This window comes from Piliocolobus tephrosceles, chromosome 15, assembly GCF_002776525.5.
Source record: "Piliocolobus tephrosceles isolate RC106 chromosome 15, ASM277652v3, whole genome shotgun sequence".
Taxonomy (NCBI): domain Eukaryota; kingdom Metazoa; phylum Chordata; class Mammalia; order Primates; family Cercopithecidae; genus Piliocolobus; species Piliocolobus tephrosceles.
In genome coordinates, this window is record NC_045448.1 from 92597069 (window position 1) to 92619925 (window position 22857).

General features: G+C 43.8%; 1 protein-coding gene across 2 annotated transcripts in view; it reads left to right on the forward strand.

Moving 5' to 3' along the window:
- Positions 1–4016: 4016 nt before the first annotated feature.
- Positions 4017–22857, forward strand: part of IL37 (interleukin 37) — a 39407-nt gene continuing 20566 nt past the window's right edge. For both annotated transcript variants that reach the window (XM_023194925.2, XM_023194924.2), the window contains exon 1: positions 4017–4666. The gene's annotated coding sequence lies outside the window, so the exon portion shown is untranslated. The remainder of the gene's footprint in view (positions 4667–22857) is intronic.

Here is a 22857-nt window from a genome sequence, read left to right on the forward strand (position 1 = left end):
AGGGTTAATGAAGTAGTGCAGAGTGGGAGAGCGGAGGGAAGGCATCTGAGAGAGCCTGGCTTATGAACGGCTGTGTCGGCATGGCTCACCTGCCTTCCCTTGTATTTACTCAGCAAATGAGTAAATACAAATGAGTAAATACTCCAGGCCTCCAGGTTCAAGGTCATTTCTGCATAGTCATGGGCCCCTGAGGGCCTGGAGCAGTGTAAGGAAGACAGAGTCTTAAGAAATTGCATTAACAGTCATGGTGCTTGGCAAGTATTGTCATCCTATGCCAAGCCTGATCTGAAGGGGTGCATGCTCATAGGTAGCTGCTGCCCAAGATTATAGCAGCTTCTTCAATCCCCAGATCCATGCTCTCCTATATTTGTTCTTTCCAAGGGTTCCTGTCCTTTGATAGTGATGAGATGCAGAATGACTTATTGAGTTATTCTCCTGATAGTTTCCAACTTTTCCAAATGACAATGGGGCATGGAGATTGAGAGTGGAAATGAGGCCCTAGGGATAGCGTGCTTAGGAAAACACTCCCAGCCTGATGTAATTCTGGGGGTACAACGGCATTTTCATCATCAAGACTGTTAGGTAAAGGATGACTAGCAGTGAGTTGGGGGTGACTCGCACTGGGGCTGGGTTTCTGATTTTGCCTAATCCAGGCAGAGCAGAAGCACTAGTGGGCTGGTAGAGGACCTCCGGGGCCTCACTTATGTCATGGAAAAACAGCTCCAGATTATTGGTTAGCATTCTGAGGACAAGCTTGGGGACTACAGGATAGAGTGCTGGGAGATGCTGTGGCACCCATTCCGATGCCTGCCCTGCCATTCCCCCGGGTGACGTCTCTGGGGCATCTTGCCTTCCCTGCCCAGACCTGTAGTTCAGCTGAGGGCATGTGGAGGCCAAATGGCTTCCTAGAGTGTTACTTTCCTTGAACAGCTCTGCTGGGAGAACTGGAGGAGCTAGCTAGTCACGGTAACTGCAGCAGTCAAAGGATCATCCCGGTGGAGGTGGGATGGAAAGGTAGAGAAAGAGAACATATAGCATTTTCCTTGGAGATGTGTGGGCATGTCTTAGAGGAAATGCCCAATTCTTGAGCCTTGAGCCCCCCAGGAAATCTTGGAATATTAGGCTAGTCATCCCCAAGGAAATGATCCTATGTGATATTAAGGAACACGGGCCAGTAACCCTCCAAGCAATGGATGTGGTGGCCAAGTTTGACCTCATGATGGAGAGGAGGAGGTTGGTTTGAAACCTAAGAATTTAATTTGTTAGCCGGGCGCGGTGGCTCAAGCCTGTAATCCCAGCACTTTGGGAGGCCGAGACGGGTGGATCACGAGGTCAGGAGTTCGAGACCATCCTGGCTAACATGGTGAAACCCCGTCTCTACTAAAAATACAAAAAACTAGCTGGGCGAGGTGGTGGGCGCCTGTAGTCCCAGCTACTCGGGAGGCTGAGTCAGGAGAATGGCGTGAACCCGGGAGGCGGAGCTTGCAGTGAGCTGAGATCGTGCCACTGCACTCCAGCCTGGGCGACAGAGCGAGACTCCGTCTCAAAAAAAAAAAAAAAAAAAAATTTAATTTGTTGTTTCAAACTGTACTCAGCATTATTAAAGCATACATAATTGACACATAAAAATCGTATATGTCTATGGTATACAATGTGATGTTTCGATCTATGTGTACATTGTGAAATGATTACGTCAAGCTAAATAACATACCCATTCATAGTGTTTCGAAGGAATTAAATTCAGGTACAAAAGAGAGGTGCTGTTGAAGAGTAGGATGGCTCTATCTAAGTAGTATGTCTGGGGGTGTCCTAGATCAGGGTCCTTTTGTGCTAGTAATAAACCTGCCCTTCTGGGGCTGCTCCACTTTCCCCACTCTTTATTTTGGGGCCTCCCGAAGAATTAGGACATGGCCACTTTCTCTGAATAGGCTTCCTACTTCAACAAGGAAGGGGCTTGTGCCACCCATGCCACTTCAGTGTCCCTACAGCACAGAGCTGAGTGCACACTGGCTGAGTGAGGAAATCCCCTTGGATTAATCTTGGTTCTAAGCATCATGGCTGTATTTCACATGTATATGAATTACAGCATAGTTGAATAAGGATTTTTGTGCTACAACTGGAATCCCAGAGTATGCAAATTGGATAGTATAATATGGAAATTCCTAGGACATTTTATTAGTTTTAAAAAATTATACAAGCTTAGAGTAAGAAATTCAACAGTGCAAAAGAGTTCACTGTGAAAAGTAAAATGCTCTGTCTCTGCTGAGAGAGATATTGCAGCCCAGATACTACTACCATCAATAGTTTTCTTCAAGCATACCATTTTAGTGGTTTTTGGGACTTACAGCTCAGGAAGCTTGACACCAGGGTTGATCTCAGAAAATCATTGTTGCAGATATTAGATATGATCGTCTCACAAAGATACAGACACAGACACAGCGACTGGAGGTGTTCACTGGGGCTCATAGGCTACTTGTCCTTTCTGCTCTGTGCCCAAGTTGGGCTCAGAGTAGCCTGGCATCAGCTGTTGGGAGAATGCTGGCATGGGGTTAGCAGGAGCCCACTTAACATGTCCTAAGCCACCTGGAAGGGTCCTTCAAGGAGACCAGACCCCAGAGGCCCTGAGGAAGGAAGGACTTTTGCCAGTTTTTAGGTTTTCTAGTCCCAGAGTTTTGGAAAGGAATGGTTTGGCTTTGGGCCGTGTGTCCCTTTACAGAGTGGAATGGGGTGTACCCACAAGCCATTGAGCTGGCTCTTGGAGAAGAGAGCAAAAGTGGGAATAAGAGGTCAGGAAGCTGTGTGGTTGTAGGAAATCCCAGCAGAGGGCCTGGGGGTCAAAAGTGGTCCTGGTAGTGATGGTGGGGGCCGAGGTGGTAGAAAATCAGAGGACTACAAACCCTATGGACTGCTGGTGACCTGACCAGGCTCCTACGCTCTCCGGGTTCATTTTAGGCTCTATAGCAGCAGATGATTGGCTGGTGTGAGAGCAGTGCACCTGCCATATCAGGCAATCCAAGGCGAGTCCAAGCTACGCTGGGAGGAAACCTGAAGGCAGCAGCAGGTAGACTAGCTGAAGGCAGACAGGCAGGCAGCTTGTCAATCAGATTTGTGTTTTTGAGGACTCTCAACTGGGGAGCCCTCCATGACAGATCAGATGAGAGAGGAATCTGGGGCCGCCCATGCGTCAGGCTACCAGAGGGTCCCATCAGTGCTTGGATCTTTGCAGCTGGGTCTGAGGTTTGCAGGTAGAGGGTGAGCTGGTCAGAGGGGCCTATTGCACAGCTAACCAACAGCTTCGCAGGAATGCAAGCACAAGCACCCCACCACAGGCAGGTGGGCAGACACTTCTCCTTTTGCCACCAGGACCTCACAGAGGCTGACCTGGCTCTGTGAGGTGAGAAAATGGGTTGTACTTAGTACATAGAGATAAAAGGTTTAGGAGGCCCCTCCATCCTGTGACCCTGTCCCCAGACCACAGGTGCCGGCAGGTGCTGCTATTTCAAGGCTAGGCCTCAGTGCAAGCTTGCAGTTTCTTGCCCACCTGTGATGTCCTCCATCTAATGAAGGGGCTCTCCATTCTCTCTCTGCCTCTAACAAGTGGAGGCTCTGGGCCCTGGGCAAGACACACGGGGAATAATGCTGTTTGTTATCCAAAATATATTTCACTGGGACGGGGAAGGGATCTTTATGTCTTTTGACCCACTTCCCCATTTACAGGCCTTGTACCCATAGCTGAACATGCCGTGGTGATGGGGAGGCTGAGGGGGCAGATTCAGGAGAGAGCCCTGCCAAGGGGGCCCAAACAACCAGGCTGACCAGAGGAATGCCCGGCCTTGACTCATGGCCCATGTGTTATATCCTGGGTGTGTTGAATCATCTCTGTTTAATCTTATTAAAAAAAAAAAAAAAAAAAAAAACAACCAAAAAACCCCTTTCCTATGACAGAAAGAGCCCTGGGTTTGTTATTTTCAGTTTATGCAAAGTGGATAAGAGGGGTGAGGAGTTCATGTTGACTGTTCAGGAGGAAGAACCGAGACAGACACCAGAGCTGGGGCTCATTCCCACCATTGAGGGTATAGCACCCTAGTCTTTAGGCAGAGAGTGCTTCCCATCATGGCCTGGGCCCCAGCTCCCCTCACATGCTCAGTGCTGCTGGGAAGGCTTGGGAAGGGGCGTGGAGGCATACCGTCTGATCTCGGGGAGCTTGTGTCGTGTTGAGAGAGAGGTCATGCACACATCTGCCTGCACACCAAGAACTTCCAAACATGGCTGCTTAACAGACTCCAGGGATATTTCAAGTGAGAAGTGCAGGAATATGGAAGCAGGGACTCAAGCAGGAACCATGAATGTCGGGGTGTCCATGAAGGGGTAGCCCTGACTAAAGGAAGATTTAAGGAAAAGCACGCTCTTCGTATCCAAAATAAAGCCAGCGCCGGTTGTTTCTTATGTTATTACTGGAGAAAAGGTCAGGGCTGGACTCTCGGGCTCCCCACGTGTGAGATTCTGGGGACTGAAGCCTTTGCCTCCAATAGTCTCTTGGGGTTGGAGGTTGTTTTGTTCTTGTTTCCTCATTTAAGCTGCAATGGTAACAGACTGACACACAGGAAATCATAAGTCAGGAGGGCCACTGCCACACAGGAAGGACCCACCTGAACTGCTACGAACGGTGAGTTGGAAATCGTTTACTTAATCATGACTTAAACGGCCAGACAAGAAGGCTCATTTATCCAAGGAAAGATGAAGACTTATGGGTTCTCTCTCTCTCTCTCTCTCTGTGTGTGTGTGTTGCCAAAATAGAAGTTTCAGCAATCAAAACATACACAATAAATACTTTATTGGTTTGATTCATTTAGATGTTTCTGCAGCTAGTTTTGAACATTAGGAAATGGAATCCTTTGATCATTTGAATTTACCAAAAATGTGATTATTTCTAAAGTAGCAGAAATAAAGGATTTCAGTATTGGAAGGGGCCTCAGTTGCTCCCTCTATATAGATGGGTAAGGGCATCAAGACAGATGGCGTGACTTCAGCCAGGCACGGAGGGAAGCTGGGTCTGACTCATCATCATCCACAGCTAGTCTCTGCATTTCGTAATGCTTTACTACTGACAAAGTCTTTTGCGTGCCTTATCTCATTTGATCCATGCTGTGAATAACTAGTCCTTGATTCCTCCTCAAAACATCACAAGCATCCTGTTGTATTCAGATGAGCCTGGCCTTTCCCTTCACCCATGTCCAGCATGTGAACGTGCTGCATCATGCACATTACAGGCTTCCCTGGACCGTTACTAGTGAAGTGAGGCAGACAATAGCAGTTACTGTGAATCACACGTCTTCTATGTGACAAGGACATTGTCAGCCATTTCATATTTATTATTTTATTTTCTCCTTCCGGCATCACTAAGTACTGGTGATTATGATCCTTCCCTCTTTGCAGGGGCATAAACCAGGCTTAGAGAAGTTAAGTAACTTGCCCAGGTACCTGCAAACAGGAAGGACAGAAAGTTTTCACTGAACATCACCAATAGGTTCTTGGAGACTGACTTTAAGTGAAACAATGTGCAGCAGATCCTGGAATAATGTCATTTTGTTCAATGTTATGCATTTTCTTATATGTCATTTTTTAAAAAATTGTGGTTTCCAAGAACCTATCGATGACATTAATAGGCTCTTAGACACCAGTGCTATTTCCAAGTCAGAGGTGCAAGAATGTGAAGCGGAGACTTGATAAGGGACTGTGAGTGTTGGAGCATCATCCATGTATTTAATCCAATATATTCAAAATGTTATCATTTGAACGCATAGTCAATAAAAAGTGGTTAATGAGATATTTCACTTTTTTATTATGTGCCACTTCTTTGAAATTTGGTATGTGGTTTACACTTTACACTTCAATTCTGACAAGCCAGTTTCAAGTGCTCAATAGCCACATGTGGCAAGTGGTCACCATACAGGTCAGTGCCACTCTAGAACAAAAGAAAGGGGAAAACATTTCTGGAAGGATGGTTGTTGGGAGTTGATGCCATGGTTAGCTCTTTAGGAGTTGAAATTAATCCTGGCATGGAATATTGAAAATATCAGCAAGACATTAAATGACATAGTAGTCATTATGCCTAAATTATTGTTAGTTTTTGATTGAAAAAAGTTAAATGTTTTAAATATCAAGGTAGTAGTGAGATATAATAAAGAGAGAGTCAGTTCTAAGTATAGAATTGCTGGATTCCGTTAAAGCTCTGTTCTCCAACGTTTGGGCCCCATTGGAGAGGCCATTTAATTGCTCTCGGCCTCAGTTCCCTCCTTTGCAAAATGTGGATTACACTACCTGCCTCACAGAGATGTAAACTTATGAAATGTTACTGTGATCGCCAGGGCCCACCCGTTTTCTTTTAAACATTGAAATCACTGTGCCTGAAACAGGGGTTTCCCTGCCCTTTGTGCAAGCTCCAGAAACAGGAGTCAGCCTGAGTCCCACAGCTAAGAACGTGAATTCTGGTCATCTTCTCATAGCGAACACATTTCACAGGTCCTTCAAGGGAGCACATTTTCCTATAACTCACCTTAATCTCAGTTGAAGCCTCATTTCTTGTTTTGCGTTGTGGCCGAAAACTTAATCTCATTTCTTTCAGGTAAACTTCAGCAATTCAACAATAGTGCAGTCATTTTGTTTCAACTGAACCAAGTCAGGGTTCCACTCCTGCCTCCCCTTTCTCCTTTGAGGACATCCACGAAGTGGAGGGGTCTATGCAGCCTGGAGCTATTGGTGAGGGGCAATGGGTCTGTGGTGGTCTTGGGGAACTGCAGAGCTGTGTCTGGCCGGTCTGGTGTCTGGTGATTGGCCTTGCTCCCCGCGGTTCACTCTGCAGGACCATTCGTGTCCTTCTTGTCCTGATGATCAGCTTTTAGGCTCATGGGCCTCTCTCTGCTGAGATGTGGAATAGGACAGCCTCTGGATCTTCTTATAAACTCTCCTGGGGCCACAGGGGACTCTGTATGTGTCTGTGCCCACATAGGATGATTCTGCCCAGACCTTTGCTGCCATTTCTTGCTGTTCTGCTGTTTTTAGTCTCTGGAGGGCTTGCAGTTTCCTTGGGGTCCCTGTGGAAGCAAAGCAAAGTCCTCTTCATCCTCAGATGTCTAAATATATCTAGGTTTTATCATCCACCCATCCCAGAGCTCAGTCTAGAGAAGGGGGCAGCCTTCGGGCTCTCTCCTTCCTCCCACAGCCTTTTCCTTTTCACCAGGGCAGCCTCTTCCTATCTATTGGAAAGAGCTGTCTGATTCTTGAACATAGAGTTGCAGCTTTGAGGGGTGTAGGCTGAGGTAAGGCGAACTGTCACATAGAATAAAAATTACCCCATGTCAAGGAACAAGCAGAGCTGGACAGTTTTTAAATGTGAAAACCAATTTTATTCAGGACTATGGTGAGAGGTGAAGCGAGACCTCAGCATAGAACTGGGCTCAATTCCGAATGCAGCATGGGTAAATGGGAATGTAGAGCCTAGGACAGGGTGGGAACCTGTGGATGAAGAATTACTAAAAGGGCATATCGGGGTGAGGGGGCGTCCTGGCTGAACTCAGTAATGACTCTTGCTGAAGAAAGGCCTGGTGATCAGACATCACTGGGGACTGGTGGGGGATGAAGAATCCAATCAGATGGATATTGAGGGTAAGGGGATCTTGATAAACTGGCTTAGGAGGGTTTTTGCTAAAACTGGTTTTTATAGGCAAGTCCACAGATAGGGCTTGGAGAAAGTTCAGGGACCTAAGGTTTGGTCAGGCAGAGGCTTTGTCATCTGTCACACTGGCACTGTCGCCTGGCTTTCCTTTAGTCCCCAACCTTTTTTTTTTCTGGAGTAGTTTTGGGAGACCAGATGAGCAGGGAGTTAGGGAGAGTAGTCAGAAAGGGCCAGAGAAAATAAGGAGGTGTGTGTAGGGAAAATCCTTAAATCCTCTAATTAAATTAAATGTATTTATTTATTTGGGACAAGGTCTCACTCTGTTGCCCAGGCTGAAGTGCAGTGGTGTGATCTCGGCTCACTGCAGCCTTGACCTCAGGGCTCAAGCAATCTTGCCTCCGCAGCCTCCTGAGTAGCTGGGACTTACAGGTGTGCGCTACCATGCCTGGCTGATTTCTGGGATTTTTTTTTTTTTTTTTGTAGAGATGAGGTTTCGCCATTTTGCCCAGGCTTGGACTCGAACTCCTAAGTGATCCATCCACGTCAGCCTCCCAAAGTGCTGGGATTACAGGCATGAGCCACCGTGCCCGGCCTAAATTCTCCAATTTTTCAATGCTTCCATTCTCCCTGTTCCAGATTTGGGATATTGACTGCTGTTAAATCAGCTATTTCTCCCTGTGGAGGGGTAGCCTATAGGAAGCAACAAGAGTGAGGAGTCCTTTATATTGAAATAGAGGATAAGAGAAGAGACAGATGTTATCTTGGCTGTAGTGTGAGTTAAGAACAGCAAGTCTGTAAGCAAAGCAAAGCAAGGCTCCCGGGACTGAGAAACAGTGGCTTTCTAGGGAAGTGTCTGTGTTCAGAACCTTAAGTTGGGAACATCTCTGAAGATGTTTGCCATGAAGGTTTTCTTCTGAAGTTCAGTCTTTCATCACTACGTAGGCCTGTTTTGGAGGCTCTATCAAACAGATCCTGTGTTTATTAGAAAGTCGTGGTTCATAAAGCCCCATGCTAATTGCAGGTAGCGGGGTGGCCCCGGCCTGACCCAGGGACAGACTGGCGGTCTTCCCTCCAGGCAGGAGACTCTCTCTTGCCACCTAGTGGCTGTATACCCACATTTCAAGGGAGCTTCTGGCTGGTGAGTTTAGAGTTAAGCAAAACAAAACTAAACTGAATAAAGAAATAGAAAGAAAATCAAGTGTTATAAAAGCAATTTAGCATTTGTTTGTGTTTCAGCTCCGTGTCGATTTATTGCTTCCACAAATAGTGCCGATATGCAGCAGGTACTGTTGTAAAACTGAAAATATGTTTTTGGATGTGCCCAGTCTGTGAGTATTAAACAATGGTTGATTTGAAATGTGCTATGATTCACATTTCCGGGGGTAAGACGCAGGATTTCTTTGGGGGGCCTAGGATGTGGCATTCTAGAATTCTCAAAGAATCAACCCTGGTGGGACCAGGAAGAGCTGAACTGAGGCCTCTCTACTCATGTGTACTTACTGGAGATCATTGAGACAGATGAGCCTGAGTGCACGTTTCACCAAAGCCGCAGCAGAGAGGGAGGAGGTGGAAAGAGAGCTCTCTCCATTTCTGAGAAGTTAATGGTAAAAATGGCCTACATATCTACTTTACAATTGAAATTGGAAACCACAGCATTAAGTGTTTCCAATGAAATTGGGCAATTTCAGAGTTTTCTGAGCTGCATTGGATGTGGTTTTGCATGCTGTCAGGATGAGCAAGAGGTGATGGAGAACATCTTCCTTTTGAGCTTCCTCTTGGATGTGGGTCACTCCCACTCACGGAATTAGAAAGCTTAGACCTAGACTTGAATCTCATCTTCGTAAGGTGCTCCCGGGCAAATCACTTAAGATCCATCTTCTTCTCCTCCTGCTCCTTCTCCTCCTGCTCCTTCTCCTCCTTCTGAGGTTTTTTTTCTTTCCAAAATTCAAATGACACAGTACTTGTAGAAGAAAAGGTCCAAGTCTGCTTTTACAGCTGCCCTCATCCCCAAATGTACTCTGACCCCAAGCTGACCATGTTATCATTTGATTGGCATCCTTCTAGTTTCAACTCATTTCTTTGCATGTATATGTACGTACATATACACTATTTTATTTTGCCAGGGGTCACCGTTAGCTGCATTAATTTCTTTTAATATAATCTTTATTTAGGTATAGTTTACATTTAACAACATACTTATTTAAGTGTACGGCTTGATAAGTCTTCACTGTAAACCAAAAATAAAATTCTAAGCCCCCCCAACCATCTGAATGGACCTCCTCTTGGCTAAGAGCATTCCAAAGTTAACCTGAAAAGACTAGTTCAGGCCATGATGGAAGGGAAGGTTGGACATGCCCCAGTATACCCTTCTCCCTTTTGGAATTCAGGAAAAGCTGACCGGCATTAACATTAACAGAGACCTTATGTCTGATAGGAAACTTTGACAATCTATTCTGTCTAAAGCTTGCTACCTGGAGGCTTCATCTATGAGATAAAACCTTGGTCTCCATAACCACTTATCATAACCCAGACATTCCTTTCTATTGATAATAATCTACCCGTAACCTGGAAGCTCCCTGCTTCAAGTTCCCCCACCTTTCCAGATTGAACCAATGTACACTTACATGTATTGATTGATGTATCATGTCTCCCTAAAATGTATAAAAGCAAGCTGTACGTCGACTACCTTGGGCACAGGTTGTCAGGACCTCCTGAGGCTGGGTCACGGGTGCATCCTTAACCTTGGCAAAATAAACTCTCTAGATTGACTGAGGCCTATCTCAGATACTGTTGGGTTCACATATATAACTTATGAAACTAATACACAAATCAAGTCATAGACTATTTCCATCACCCCTCATCTACCCACAAATTTCCTTATGCCTCTTTGCAGTCAACCTCCCACCCCATGCCCAGGCAACCACAGATCTACTTTTTGTCGCTGCACCTTCAGTTGACCCTTTCTGCGATTTCATATGAATGGAATCATGCACTGTACAGTCTTTTGTTTCTGGCTTCTTTTGCTCAGCATAACGTCTTTGAGCTTTGTCCATGTTTTTGTGTTTGTCAGTGGTTATTTTCTCTCCATTGCAGAGCAGTTTTCTATTGTATATGTGTACCACAATTTGTATATCCATTCCACTGCTGATGGACATTTGATTTGTTTCCAGATTTTGGCAATTATGAATACAGCTACCATGAACACCCAGGTACAAGTCTTTGTGTGGACTTATGTTTTCATTTCTCTTGGAATGGAATTGTCATATCAATAAGTGTATGTTTAACTTTGTAAGAAACTGCCAAAAAATTATCTGTGATGGTTATGCCATTTTGTTTTTCTACCAGCAATACACGAGAATTTCAGTTGCTCCACAGCTTTGCTAAAACTCGTTTTCTTTAATTTGGACATATAAGTGGTGTACAGAGGCATCTCATTGTGGTTCTAGTTTTCTTTGCCCTGATGACTAATGGTGTTGAACATCTTTTTGTATGCTTTTTGACCATTTACATATCTTCTTTTGTGAAGTGCCTATTCAAATATTTTTGCCCATTTAAAACATTTGGGGGTTTGTCTTATTATTGTGTTGGGAGAGTTCCATATTATTTATTTATTGAGATGGAGTCTCACTCTGTTGCCCAGGCTGGAGTGCAGTAGCGTGATCTTGGCTCACTGCAACCTCCACCTCCTGGGTTCAAGCAATTCTCCTGCATCAGCCTCCTGAGTAGCTGGGATTACAGGCGTGTGCCACCACACCCGGCTAATTTTTTGTATTTTTAGTAGAGATCGGATTTCACCACGTTGGCTCGACCGGTCACAAATTCCTGACCTCAACCAATCCACCTGCCTCAGCCTCCCAAAGTGCTGGGATTACAGGTGTGAGCCATTGTGCCTGGCCCATATTTATTTTTTATTCTTTATTTTGTATACAAGTTCTTGGTGAGATACAAGAATACGTGGTCAGATGAGATAATGAGTGGGAAAATGCTTTGCAAATGGGGGAGAATAATTTAAATGTTATTTATTCGTTAAGAGCAGAGGCCTTTCCTGTTGTGGTCCAGAAGCCATTTCCTTCTTCTGCCTTTTATAAACCAGCAGTGTCGAGCCACACAGGCTGTCTGTGTTGGCTGCTATTAGTTAATCAGAGAGTTTTTTTTTTCTTGCCTTGTCATTCTAATTTGTGACACACAATTAGCCACAATATGTATTTTCAGTTGTGACACTGGCCTGGGAAACCAAGGGATATTGTGAGGTGGATTTCCTTGATTTTGCAATAATTGTGTGTTTTGCTGCATCTTCTGTTAAACACAAATTCATGGAAGCAAAACATGGAAGCAAAAGTACCCTGGAAATCTCCCCTTCTTTATGAAATTGATTTCTCTTCAATGTAATGTTTGCTTGTTCCCTTATTTTAAAAGAAATTTAAGGTTTATTGAGAAAGTGAGCCCTGGAAACATAGATGCATAGAGAGAAAATTCCACCATCCTCAGGTCCCCATTGTCTCCTCTCATAAAGCATAATTTCAGGGCCTTTTAGAAGTTTCTTTTTTGCTCTGATTTGCATGTTTGTGAGTGTTGTTATTTTAAGTATTTGGATTTGGTCTGCAAATCCTATGAGAGATGGCAACAGAGTAGGGATCTCAAAGCCTGCAGGATGTATTAAGTCCAGCAGGGCTGGTCCTTGTATTTACAACAGAGGGTCCTTAAAGACATTCCATACATTATACTAGGGGAGTGGCCAAGAAAACTTTAATATGTCCTCATGGTGGGATATTTGGGGTTAATACCTGCCCTTCTCTTAATTTCTTTTTCTTTTCTTTTCTTTTTTGGAGATGGAGTCTTGCTTTGTCACCTAGGCTAGATTGGAGTGCAGTGGTACTATCTCAGCTCACTATAACCTCTGCTTCCCGGGTTCAAGCAATTCTCCTGCCTCAGCCTCCTGAGTAGCTGGGACTATAGGCACACGCCACCATGCCTGTCTAATTTTTTGTGTTTTAGTAGAAACAGGGTTTCACCGTGTTGCCCAGGCTGGTCTCAAACTCCTGAGCTCAGGCAATCCACCCACCTTAGCCTCCCAAAGTGCTAGGATTATAGGCATGAGCCACTGCACCCAGCCCTCTTAATTTATTTATTTGATTTTTATTTTTCACTTCCACAGTCTGATAAAAAATGAGAATCTAATTATCTTAGTCCATTTTGTGCTTCTATAATAGAATACCTAAGACTGGGTAATTTATAATCAACAGAAATTTGTTTGGCTTAGAGTTCTGGAGGCTGGAAAGTCCAAGATCAAGGAGCTGCGTCTGGTGAGGGCCTTCTTGCTGCATTATCCCATAGCAGAAGGTGGAAGGGCAAGAAAGCATGCACAAGAGGGCTTAGGGGAGGGAGCAGAGGTCATCCTTTTATCGGGAACCTACTCTCATGATAACAGTATTAATCCATTTATGAGGGCAGAACCCTCATGACCTAATCACATTTTAAAGGTCCTATCTCTCAACACTGTTGCATTGGGGATCAAGCTTCCAACACATCACATGAACTTTGGGGGACACATTTAAGCCATAACACAAGTGAACTTAATATGACAGCTAATTATTTCTAAGTAAGCACACCTAGCAAATTTTTGTTTGTTTTACATTTTTATAATTGCAGCCAGTGTCAGACTCTCTACTCCTAACTCCACATTCCTCCCAGGTTGGTTCTAATTCCATTTCTGTCTTGTCTTGTTTTCTGCCTACTCTTTTGTCTTGGAGAAGATGGCTTATCCCAGTTTATATGTAATAAAAGATCTGTACCAGCTGCCTTGATTCTACCTACTTAAAACCTTAGGAAGCCATCTGCTTCTCGCTGGGCCCTGCGTCTGCCCCAGTGTTCAGGTGTTCCTCATTTTCCTTGGCTCACAGCTTAGTCTCCTAACTGGTCTCCCAGCCCAGCCCTTCTCTGCAAGGACCCCTCTTCCACATTGTCATGAATGGGAACATTACAAAAGGGAAAACTCAAAGGAATGCTGCCATGCCTAAGGACCCTGACCTCGAGGGACTATGTGACATCTGTGTCCAGAATGCTCTGTGACAGCTCCTCAGCCCCACCTCTAGTCCAACCTGGCACTGAGACCCAGCCAGATGGAACCACTGTGTGTGCTCAGAACAGGCTGGCTTCTCCCTTACCCTTGGGTATTTTCTCTGCCTAACAAGCTCTCCTCGATCCCTCCCCTTTGCTGGCTTTTCCTATATGTGAATGTCACAGGAACACAGCCATGCTGGATGGGTTCCCTGTCATGTCTCCAGCACCCAGCTTAGCACCTGTTATGTACTAAATGAAGACCCTCTGGATGAAGGAACTGTAAGCCACTCGAGGTCCAGGTGGCTGTCCTGTAAATGATCTTAAGCACTTTCCCCTTCCACAGGTAGGGTGTAGAGATAGTTTTCTGGGGTCTTTGATTGTCAAGAGGCCCAGAGGCCACAGAACTTCAGCACATTAGTTGTAACTGTGCCATTCAGCTTTCTGGGTCCTCAGACTCCAGCCTTCTTGCTGGATCTCTTGGATCTTGGAGTTTCTCTCTTCTTTCTCTTTCCTCCCACACCCAGGGAAGCTCAGACCTGCACACCTGACAGTTGGCAGTGGGAACTGTGTGTTGCCTGGTTCCTTTTAGTTCCCATGAAGCTGACTTTCCCAGCTAAGTCCTTACTAAGTGGGGGCAGGTTATCAGAGGTCCTGGTTATCAAAGTAATATTAAGGCCTTTGTAGAGAATTGGAAAGCGTGGAAAAATGGAAGAAAATCATTACCATCTCCGCCTTTCAAAGGCAACCACTCTTCACATATTTCTAGCCTGTCGTCTGACTTCTGTCTGCTAGCCATTTTAACAGGAATCCCCAGATTACAGCCATGTCTTTATATTTTAACATTTCTTAGGTAAAAATAGTCTTCACTTAGGTGATCCTCTTAAAGAGAATTATAAAATAATATTTTAAAAGGAAGATTGGAAAATGACAAAAGAATCATTTTTATTCATATTGGAATTGGGCCTTGAGGCAATCTACTGTGTGGAGGTGAGATCACACCTAAGGGATTAAGAAAATGAGGAGGCTGATGCTTGGAAAGAGGTCAGTTGGTGGTAGGTTTTCCAAGTGAAACCAAGGGATGAGTCAGCAGACAAGCAGCCGGCAAGTGTCCTCCCCACCTGGATGGAGGACACCTGGTGGAGGTGAGAGAGTGGAGCACTTCAAGAGCTGCCTGACTAGGAAGAAAAGAGAAAGCTTTTCCTGACAGTCAGTGGAGCAGGAAGGGCTGGCCTGCACAGTGCTATGATGAAATAGCAACCTCCAGAAACTTCTAGATTTCCCACAGTGACTTTCTGCACTGTCACTAGAGTGCTGTGTGGGACTCTCCCGGCCACATGGTCCACTTTGGGTCTCCCTAACGAAGCGTGTGGTCTCCCCACCCCTGGGATCTTAGATTGTGTCATACTCCTACCTGTATTCAATCCATCAGTCAATAGTTATTGAGCACCAACCACATGCTACCCACTGTATGCAGTGCAGGGTACTCAGCAGAGGATTTGCAGGTTAAATCGTACTACGTATCTCTTCTCCCCTCTTGGGTTCCCTATAGAGGAAGCTGCACGTTGCTAACTCTATATAACAAAGGATTAACTTTGTACATGACTGGACAAGTGTCCAATAACATCCCAGTACGGGCTCTTCTGGTATCTGGGTTGGATGGGGCCCATGGTTGGGCTTAAGTCTGGAGAACAGTGTCACTCTAGTGTCCTCCCATCCAATACTAGATGGTTGGGTGTGTGAAATAGACTCTGCGTTTACCTGCACAGCCAGCCATGTGGATGACGGTTGGAACTGGGAATGTGTAGTGGATGATTGGGTCTCCTTCCGGAAGGCTCTGGCCAGGTGCCTTTATTACTCAGGGGCAGGAGAAAGAAAGAGGGCGGGAGGATGGCTGGGCCTTCTCTCATGAGAAGAGGTTGGTCAGATCTGTCCTAAGAAGCATGTCCTTCCTCTGAGTGCTGCAATAAGGGAAAGGGAGCCTACTCCGCCAGGGCTCAGGAACTGAGCATGGACGTGGGCATAGCCACGGGCTATCAGCACACCACCAGCCTGCTTCCTGGCCCAAGGCACCCCAGCACATGTCAACACAGCAGATTAGCAACTTCTCCACCTCTGCAGGGTTGGAAAGCAGGGACGGAGGCATAGAGGAGGCATGAAGGGTGCTGAGGGGCAGAAGGAGGATAGCTTTCCTTGGAGAAGAGACATTTAAGCTGGACCCTGAAGGATGAGTTAAGGATGAGACCACAGAAGGGCAGTGCTGAGGTCTCAGTGTAGGCTGTCTGGTTGGAAACTGGATCTTAGCCATTCAGTGGGGGTTTAGGGACTAGGATTCAGCCTCCAGGGGTAGGACACTAAGAGTAAGCATTGAATTTAGGATTCCAGTCCAGCAAATCAGGACCGTAGAACAGGAGTCACGGTGGAAGAGCTGTAGGTTCTTAGGAAACCACAACAGACATATTTACACAGACAAGGAAACACAGTGGGATGACCAGCATTTCATTCATCAAACACATATTACTGAGCATCTAATGTATATCAGGTTATGTCACAGCCACTGGGGTGACAAGATAGACAAGGCTCCTGTTCACATGCAGCTTATGTTCTCGTGGTGGAGACAGGCAACAGACCAGTCACAAAAAATAAGTTAGGGAAATGCTGGGATGGTAACTCGCTCTTTGAAGACACTGTTACGTGATTGGTGGAGGGAGACAGGTGTGGAACCTGGAGAGGTGGGGCAGGGAAAGTCTCTGAGGGGTGCTGATGAGAAGCAGCTAGGCATTAGAAGATCTGGGGAGGAGCTGGGCAGAGGTCATAGCACATGCAAAGTTCCTGAGCTATCGGAGGAATCTAAGAAGGAACCTGGGGAAGCCCTGTGCATGCGGCAGGGTGAGTGCAAGACTGAGAGTGGAGGGCGTGAGGTCAGAGGAGTAGATGGGGCCTTGTCAGCCAGGGTGAAGTATTTTAACTAAGATGGGGACCACTGAGAGGTTTAGGCTGGGGAATGACAAGATCTAATTGACACTGTAGAAAGGCCATTTTATTCTGGGCAGGGTTGAGGCAGGGGACTCTGTTAGGTCCACAGGAGAAGAGATGGTGACTTGGAGCTGGGTGGTAGCTAAGGGCAAGGAGGGAAGTGAGCAGATTTGGAATATGTCTTGGAGGTGGGGCCAACAGGACTGGTTAATGGACTGTGGAAAGATGGATGGCTCCTGAGAAGGAAAACTAGAAAGGAAGCAGGTTTAGGGAGCAGAGAGGTAAAAGTTGGCTTTGGCCATTTGAAGAAGAGATGCTAAGTGACAGTGTCAAGTTGGCAGTTAGACAAGTCTCAATTCCATGGGAGAGGTAAGGACTAAAGAGGCAAATGTAGAAGGCATTAGTTAATAGGCAGTTTGAAGCCATGGGACTGGACGAGATGCCCTGTGTATGCTGGTGCCTGGGCCTCAGCTGAGGCCAGTTAAGACCACTCCCAATCCTACCGGCTGGTGGGGACTGGAGAGGGCAGGGCGGCATTCAACTTGCAGGCTATCAGTCTTTCATAACCATGTGTGGGTGTAGCTGGCTCGGGCTGAGACTGGCACTGCTCCCATGTCTTCTGCATTCCTCCCTGTTTATCTCCACTCAACATGGTTCCTGGAAGCCCCCATTTCCTTCATACCCCACCAACTGGTCTCACCAGTTGGGCCGCAAAGCCCAGAGCATATGTCTAAATGGTCTTTGTTTACACATGGTGTCCTCGATTGCCATGTCTTGGTGTCTGTCCTCTGTCTTGGCTGGTTGATGGAGTAAAACCCATATTTTACATTACATGGCATCCTCTTCAGTTCCTTTAGGACCCTTCATCTCAAGAATTGCAAGAGATTTTAATAGTCATTCAATCTTCATTTTGAAGATGAAAAATTGAGGACCAGAGAATAGAAGTGACTTGGCCAAGGTGTCAAAGAAATGTCAGTAGGAATCGTGAATTCCTGGAGGCCAGGGACCATTAGTGCTGTTCTTGATCAGTATATGGAGATGTGAGTTTCAGCAGCAACAGGGACATTTTAAAATTAAAATGATTTAACCTTTAGAAAATGTCTTATTTTGTAATAATTATGGATTCACAGGAAGGTACAAAGAAATGTCCAGAGAGTTCCTGAGCCCCCTTCAGCCAGCTTCTTCCAATGTTAACATCTTGTATTATTATAGTACACTATCAAAACTGGGAAATTGACACAGGTAATGTCCAGATAGCTTACTCAGATTTCGCCAGTTATACTTCCACTCATTTGTATGTGTGTGTGTGTGTGTGTGTGTGTGTGTGTAGCTCTATGCAATTTTATTATGTGTGTAGCTTCATGTAACCACCACAATCACAATACTTAACTGTGCCCTCATCACAAGACTCTCTCTTGCTATACAGCTATATCCTCTTCATCCCCAAACCCTAAGCCCACCTCACCGCCTCCACCATCTCTAATCCCTGGCAACCACTATTCTGTTCTCCATCTCTATAATTAATTATGCTAAGTAATGTTATACAAATGGAATCATGAAGTCTGTGTCTTTTGAGACTGGCTTTTTAGTTTTTCACTCAGCACAATTTCCTTGAGTTTAATCCAACTTGTGTGGAGCAGTAATTCTTTCCTTATTATTGCTGAGTAGTATTCCATGGTATGGATGTACCACAGTTTGTTTAATGCTTTGCCCATTGAAGGACATTTTGATAGTTTCCAGGTTTTGGCTATTATGAATAAAGTGACCATAAAACGTTTGTGTACAGATGTTTGTGTGATCATAAATCTTCATTTCTCTGGGATATACGCCCAGTAATGAAATTGTTGGATTGTGTGGTAGATTGATTTTTAGTTTTAAAAGAAACTGCCCAGTAATTTTCCACAGTGGCTATGCCATTTTACATTTCCACCAGCAATGTATGAGTGTTTCTCCACATCTTCACTAACAATTGGTGTTATCACTATTTTTTTATTTTAGCCATTCTTACGTGTGTGTAGTGATACATTATTGTTGTTTTAATTTGCATTTTTCTAATGGCTAGTGTTGCTGAGCATCTTTTCAAGTGTTTTATTTGCTAATTTATAAGTCTCCTTTGGTAAAATGTTCACTCATTTTCTAATTAGTTTTTTTTTTAATGTTGAGTTTTGAGCATTCTTTAGATATTCTAGATACAAGTCCATTGTCAGATATGTGATTTACAGATATTTTCTCTCAGTCTGTAATTTAGTTTTCATCCTCTTAACAGGGTCTTTTGGAGAGCAAATATTTTGATTTTCATAAAGTTCAAATTATTAATTTTTTCTCTTATAGTTCACACTTCTAGTGTTAAGACTAAGACCTGTGTCTTGTCATAGGTACCAAAGATTTTCTCCAAATTTTTTTCTAGAAGTTTAGAGTTTCATGTTTTACATTGGAGTCCATGATCCATTGTTAATTAATTTTTATATATAATTATATAGGTTGATGTTTAGGTTTAGGTTTTTTTTTTAAACTACATATGTTTAATTACTCCAGTTCCCTTTTATTGAAAAGGATATCCTTCCTCCATTGAATTGCCTTTGTCAGAAATTAAATGGACATATTTGTGTGGGTCTATTTCTGGGCTCTTTATCATGTTACTTTTAAAAAATGCATCAGTTCCTCCACCAATGCCACATTGTCTTGATTATTGCAGTTATATAGTAAGCCTTCGCATTAGGAAAAGTGTTTTTCCTACTTTATTCTTTTTCAAAAAATTTTTGAATATTCTAGGGCCTTTACATGTAAATTTTAAAATAACTTTGTCTATGTCTACAGAAAGCCTTATGAAGATTTTGGCAAGAATTGCATTATGCCTATACATTAATTTAAAAAGAACTGATGTCTTTATTCAGTTGATTCTTCTAATCTATGAGCATAAGCATCTCTCTCAAAGCATTAGGCCTTCTTTAATTTCTGTCATTAATTTTTAAAAATTTTCATCCTAAAGATTCTGTATATGTTTTGTTGAATTTATGCTTAAGCATTTCACTTTTTTGGTAACAATTGTAGATGATTTTGTGTTTTTTATTCCACTAGTTCATTTTCAGTGTGTAGAAAAGCAATGAATTTTTGTGTGTGTATCTTGTAACATTATTGAACTCACTTATTCTAGGAGGTTTTTACATTTTTCTTATAGATTCCTTGAGTTTTCTATATAAACAGTCATGTCTGCAAACAGGCACAGTTTTATTTCTTCCTTTTCAATCTCTCTCTCTCTCTCTCTCTATATATATATATATATTTTGCCTTATTCTAGTGGCTAGAACTTCTAGCACTATGTTAAATAGCATTGGTGAAAGCAGACATCCTTGTTCCTTGTGGTAGAGGAATATTTGGTCTTTAATCTTGATTTAAAAAATTCCTTGCACTGAGTTATGGTGTTTTGGGGGAGGGAGAGGTGGGCTGAGGTGGGCAATTCCCCCTTATGTTTACAAGCTGGGATTTTGTTTTTTCCTGTGTCTAATTATTTTCCTCTTTGACTTGAAAAATCTGATAAAACATTTTAGGATTGCATATAAAATAGAGTTAGCCAAGTGCAATGCCTTTATTCAGAAGAAATTTCATAGACGTTGTGCCTACTCTCTTGGTTTCCTGGCTTCATGGCTTTTCAGATCCCAGAGTAAGTTCTGGATAGTAGAAGTTATAGTAAGACTGACTTCTAAATAAATGAGGTGAGTCTAACCTTACTGATATGGCTTAAAGCAAAGGAGTGGCCTTTAAGATCCATGAACTTCTTAAACAAAAGTGATAACGTTATCTCCGTGCATATGTAATACTAAATATAATGCAACTGAGAGAAGTAGGCTGTGGTAAGAAAGGAGACCCAAGTGCCATCTGAAGGCAGCACTTACCACTCTGCTTCATCCCACTGAGGAAACAAAGCATGAGTATTGCCAGATTTTCTTCTGTTTCAAGAAAAGCCAGAAATCCAGGTTTTTACATGAAATGTCCAGATTTTAATGTTGGGAACTAATTTATATTTTGAAATAACATTGTGTGGGACAAATGAACTTGTATGTGGACCTAATCTCTCCCAATGGCCACCAGTTTGGACCGTTGATACTCAGCTAGGTCAGCCAAGTGTGCCTTGTCATTGTCAGTCATCAAGGTGATGTGTGATTGGTCAAGCGATTAGTTTTGCTCAGCATCTCTTCTGTTTACGAAGGACCTGAGGGTTCATTTGCCCATGCAGATCCGATAGTCCTGTTTATTCTATTAATTTATCTTGCAAATCTATAATGTTTTATTTCAAGCAGCAAGAGCCGTGGCAACCTTTGGTCTGGCCCCTTTCTAATGATCATTTAGTATCAGGCTATGTGGGATTTGACTGTTTTCTATTGCCTGAAAGCCAATGGTATCACTCCTCCTCTAGGTGTGGCAGAGATGTGAGTGAGGGAGACTGACAGTCTGTGGGTGTGAATGCAGTGTTGGGGGAAGAGGGGCACAGGGGGCAATACTGTGGTGTAGAAAACTAGTCTAAGGTAGCATCAGGATGTCCATGAAACCAAAACGATTTTCAGAACAGCACAAGACATTATTTGTTTCTTTTCTCCCACTCTCATTTTTTATTTTTTATTTTTTGAGACAGAGTCTTGCTCTGTCATCCATGCTCGCGTGCAGTGGTGCAATCTCGGCTTACTGCAACCTCTGCCTCCAGGGTCCAAGCAATTCTCATGCCTCAGCCTCCTGAGTAGCTGATTACAGCTGTGCACTATCACGCCTGGCTAGTTTATGTATTTTGTAGTAGAGATGGGGTTTTGTCATGTTGGCCAGGCTGCTCTGTCATTTTTTTTTTTTTTTACTAGTGTCCAGTGGAGTTTTTTAGGGGCTACATAATGTGATAATGTCATTAATCTAATGGCTAATGAAAGGAGTATGTATATGTTTTTGTGTTTAAAACAAAGTTCTTTGGGGTCCTCAATAATTTTTAAGAGTATAAAGGGGTCCTGAGATCAAACAGTTTGAGTTCTGCTGGACTGGGACAGTGGTTGTCAACCCAGATTGTACATTAGAGTCATCTGGGAAGCTTTAAAATAGTACTGATGCCCGACCTTACCACAAACCAATTAAGCCAGAATCTCTGTGGATGAGAAGTCTTCATTGTCATCATCACCATAACCATCATCATTGTCACCGTCACTATCACCATTATCATCATCGTCATCATCATATCATCTTCATTGTCATTGTTAGTATCACCATCACCATCATCCGCATCACCATTAGTATCATCATCACCATCATCATCGTCATCCCCACCGTCATCCTCATCAGAACTTCACCTGCATGGAGGACAATCCACTATGCATCAGGTGCTATGCTATTTTCTATACCCCTGATTCTCACAACTGCCCAGGGAGGCTGATATTATCTCACTTTATAACAGGAGGAATCTGGATCAGAAAAGTTAAGGTAAGCTAATTCACAGAGCGAGAAGTGATGGAGCCAGAATTCGAAACCAGTTCTCTGCTACATCAGTGTTCCCAGTCTTTGCACTATTGAGAACCTCTTTAGTTGTGCTTTCATCCCTCCAACACCACAGTACATTTATTCTTTTTTTTTAAAATTATACTTTAAGTTCTAGGATACATGTGCATAATGTGCAGGTTTGTTACATATGTATACATGTGCCATGTTGGTGTGCTGCACCCATTAACTCATCATTTACATTAGGTATATCTCCTGATGCTATCCCTCCCCCTTCCCCCCACCCATCACAGGTGTGTGATGTTTCCCACCCTGTGTCCAAGTATTCTCATTGTTCAATTCCCACCTATGAATGAGAACATGTGGTGTTTGGTTTTCTGTCCTTGAGATAGTTTGCTCAGAATGATGGTTTCCAGCTTCATCCATGTCCCTACAAAGGACATGAACTCAACCTTTTTTATGGCTGCATAGTATTCCATGGTGTATATGTGCCACATTTTCTTAATCCAGTCTATCATTGATGGACATTTGGGTTGGTTCCAAGTCTTTGCTATTGTGAATAGTGCCGCAATAAATATACGTGTGCATGTGTCTTCATAGCAGCATGATTTATAATCCTTTGGCTATATACCCAGTAATGGGATGGCCGGGTCAAATGGTATTTCTAGTTCTAGATCCTT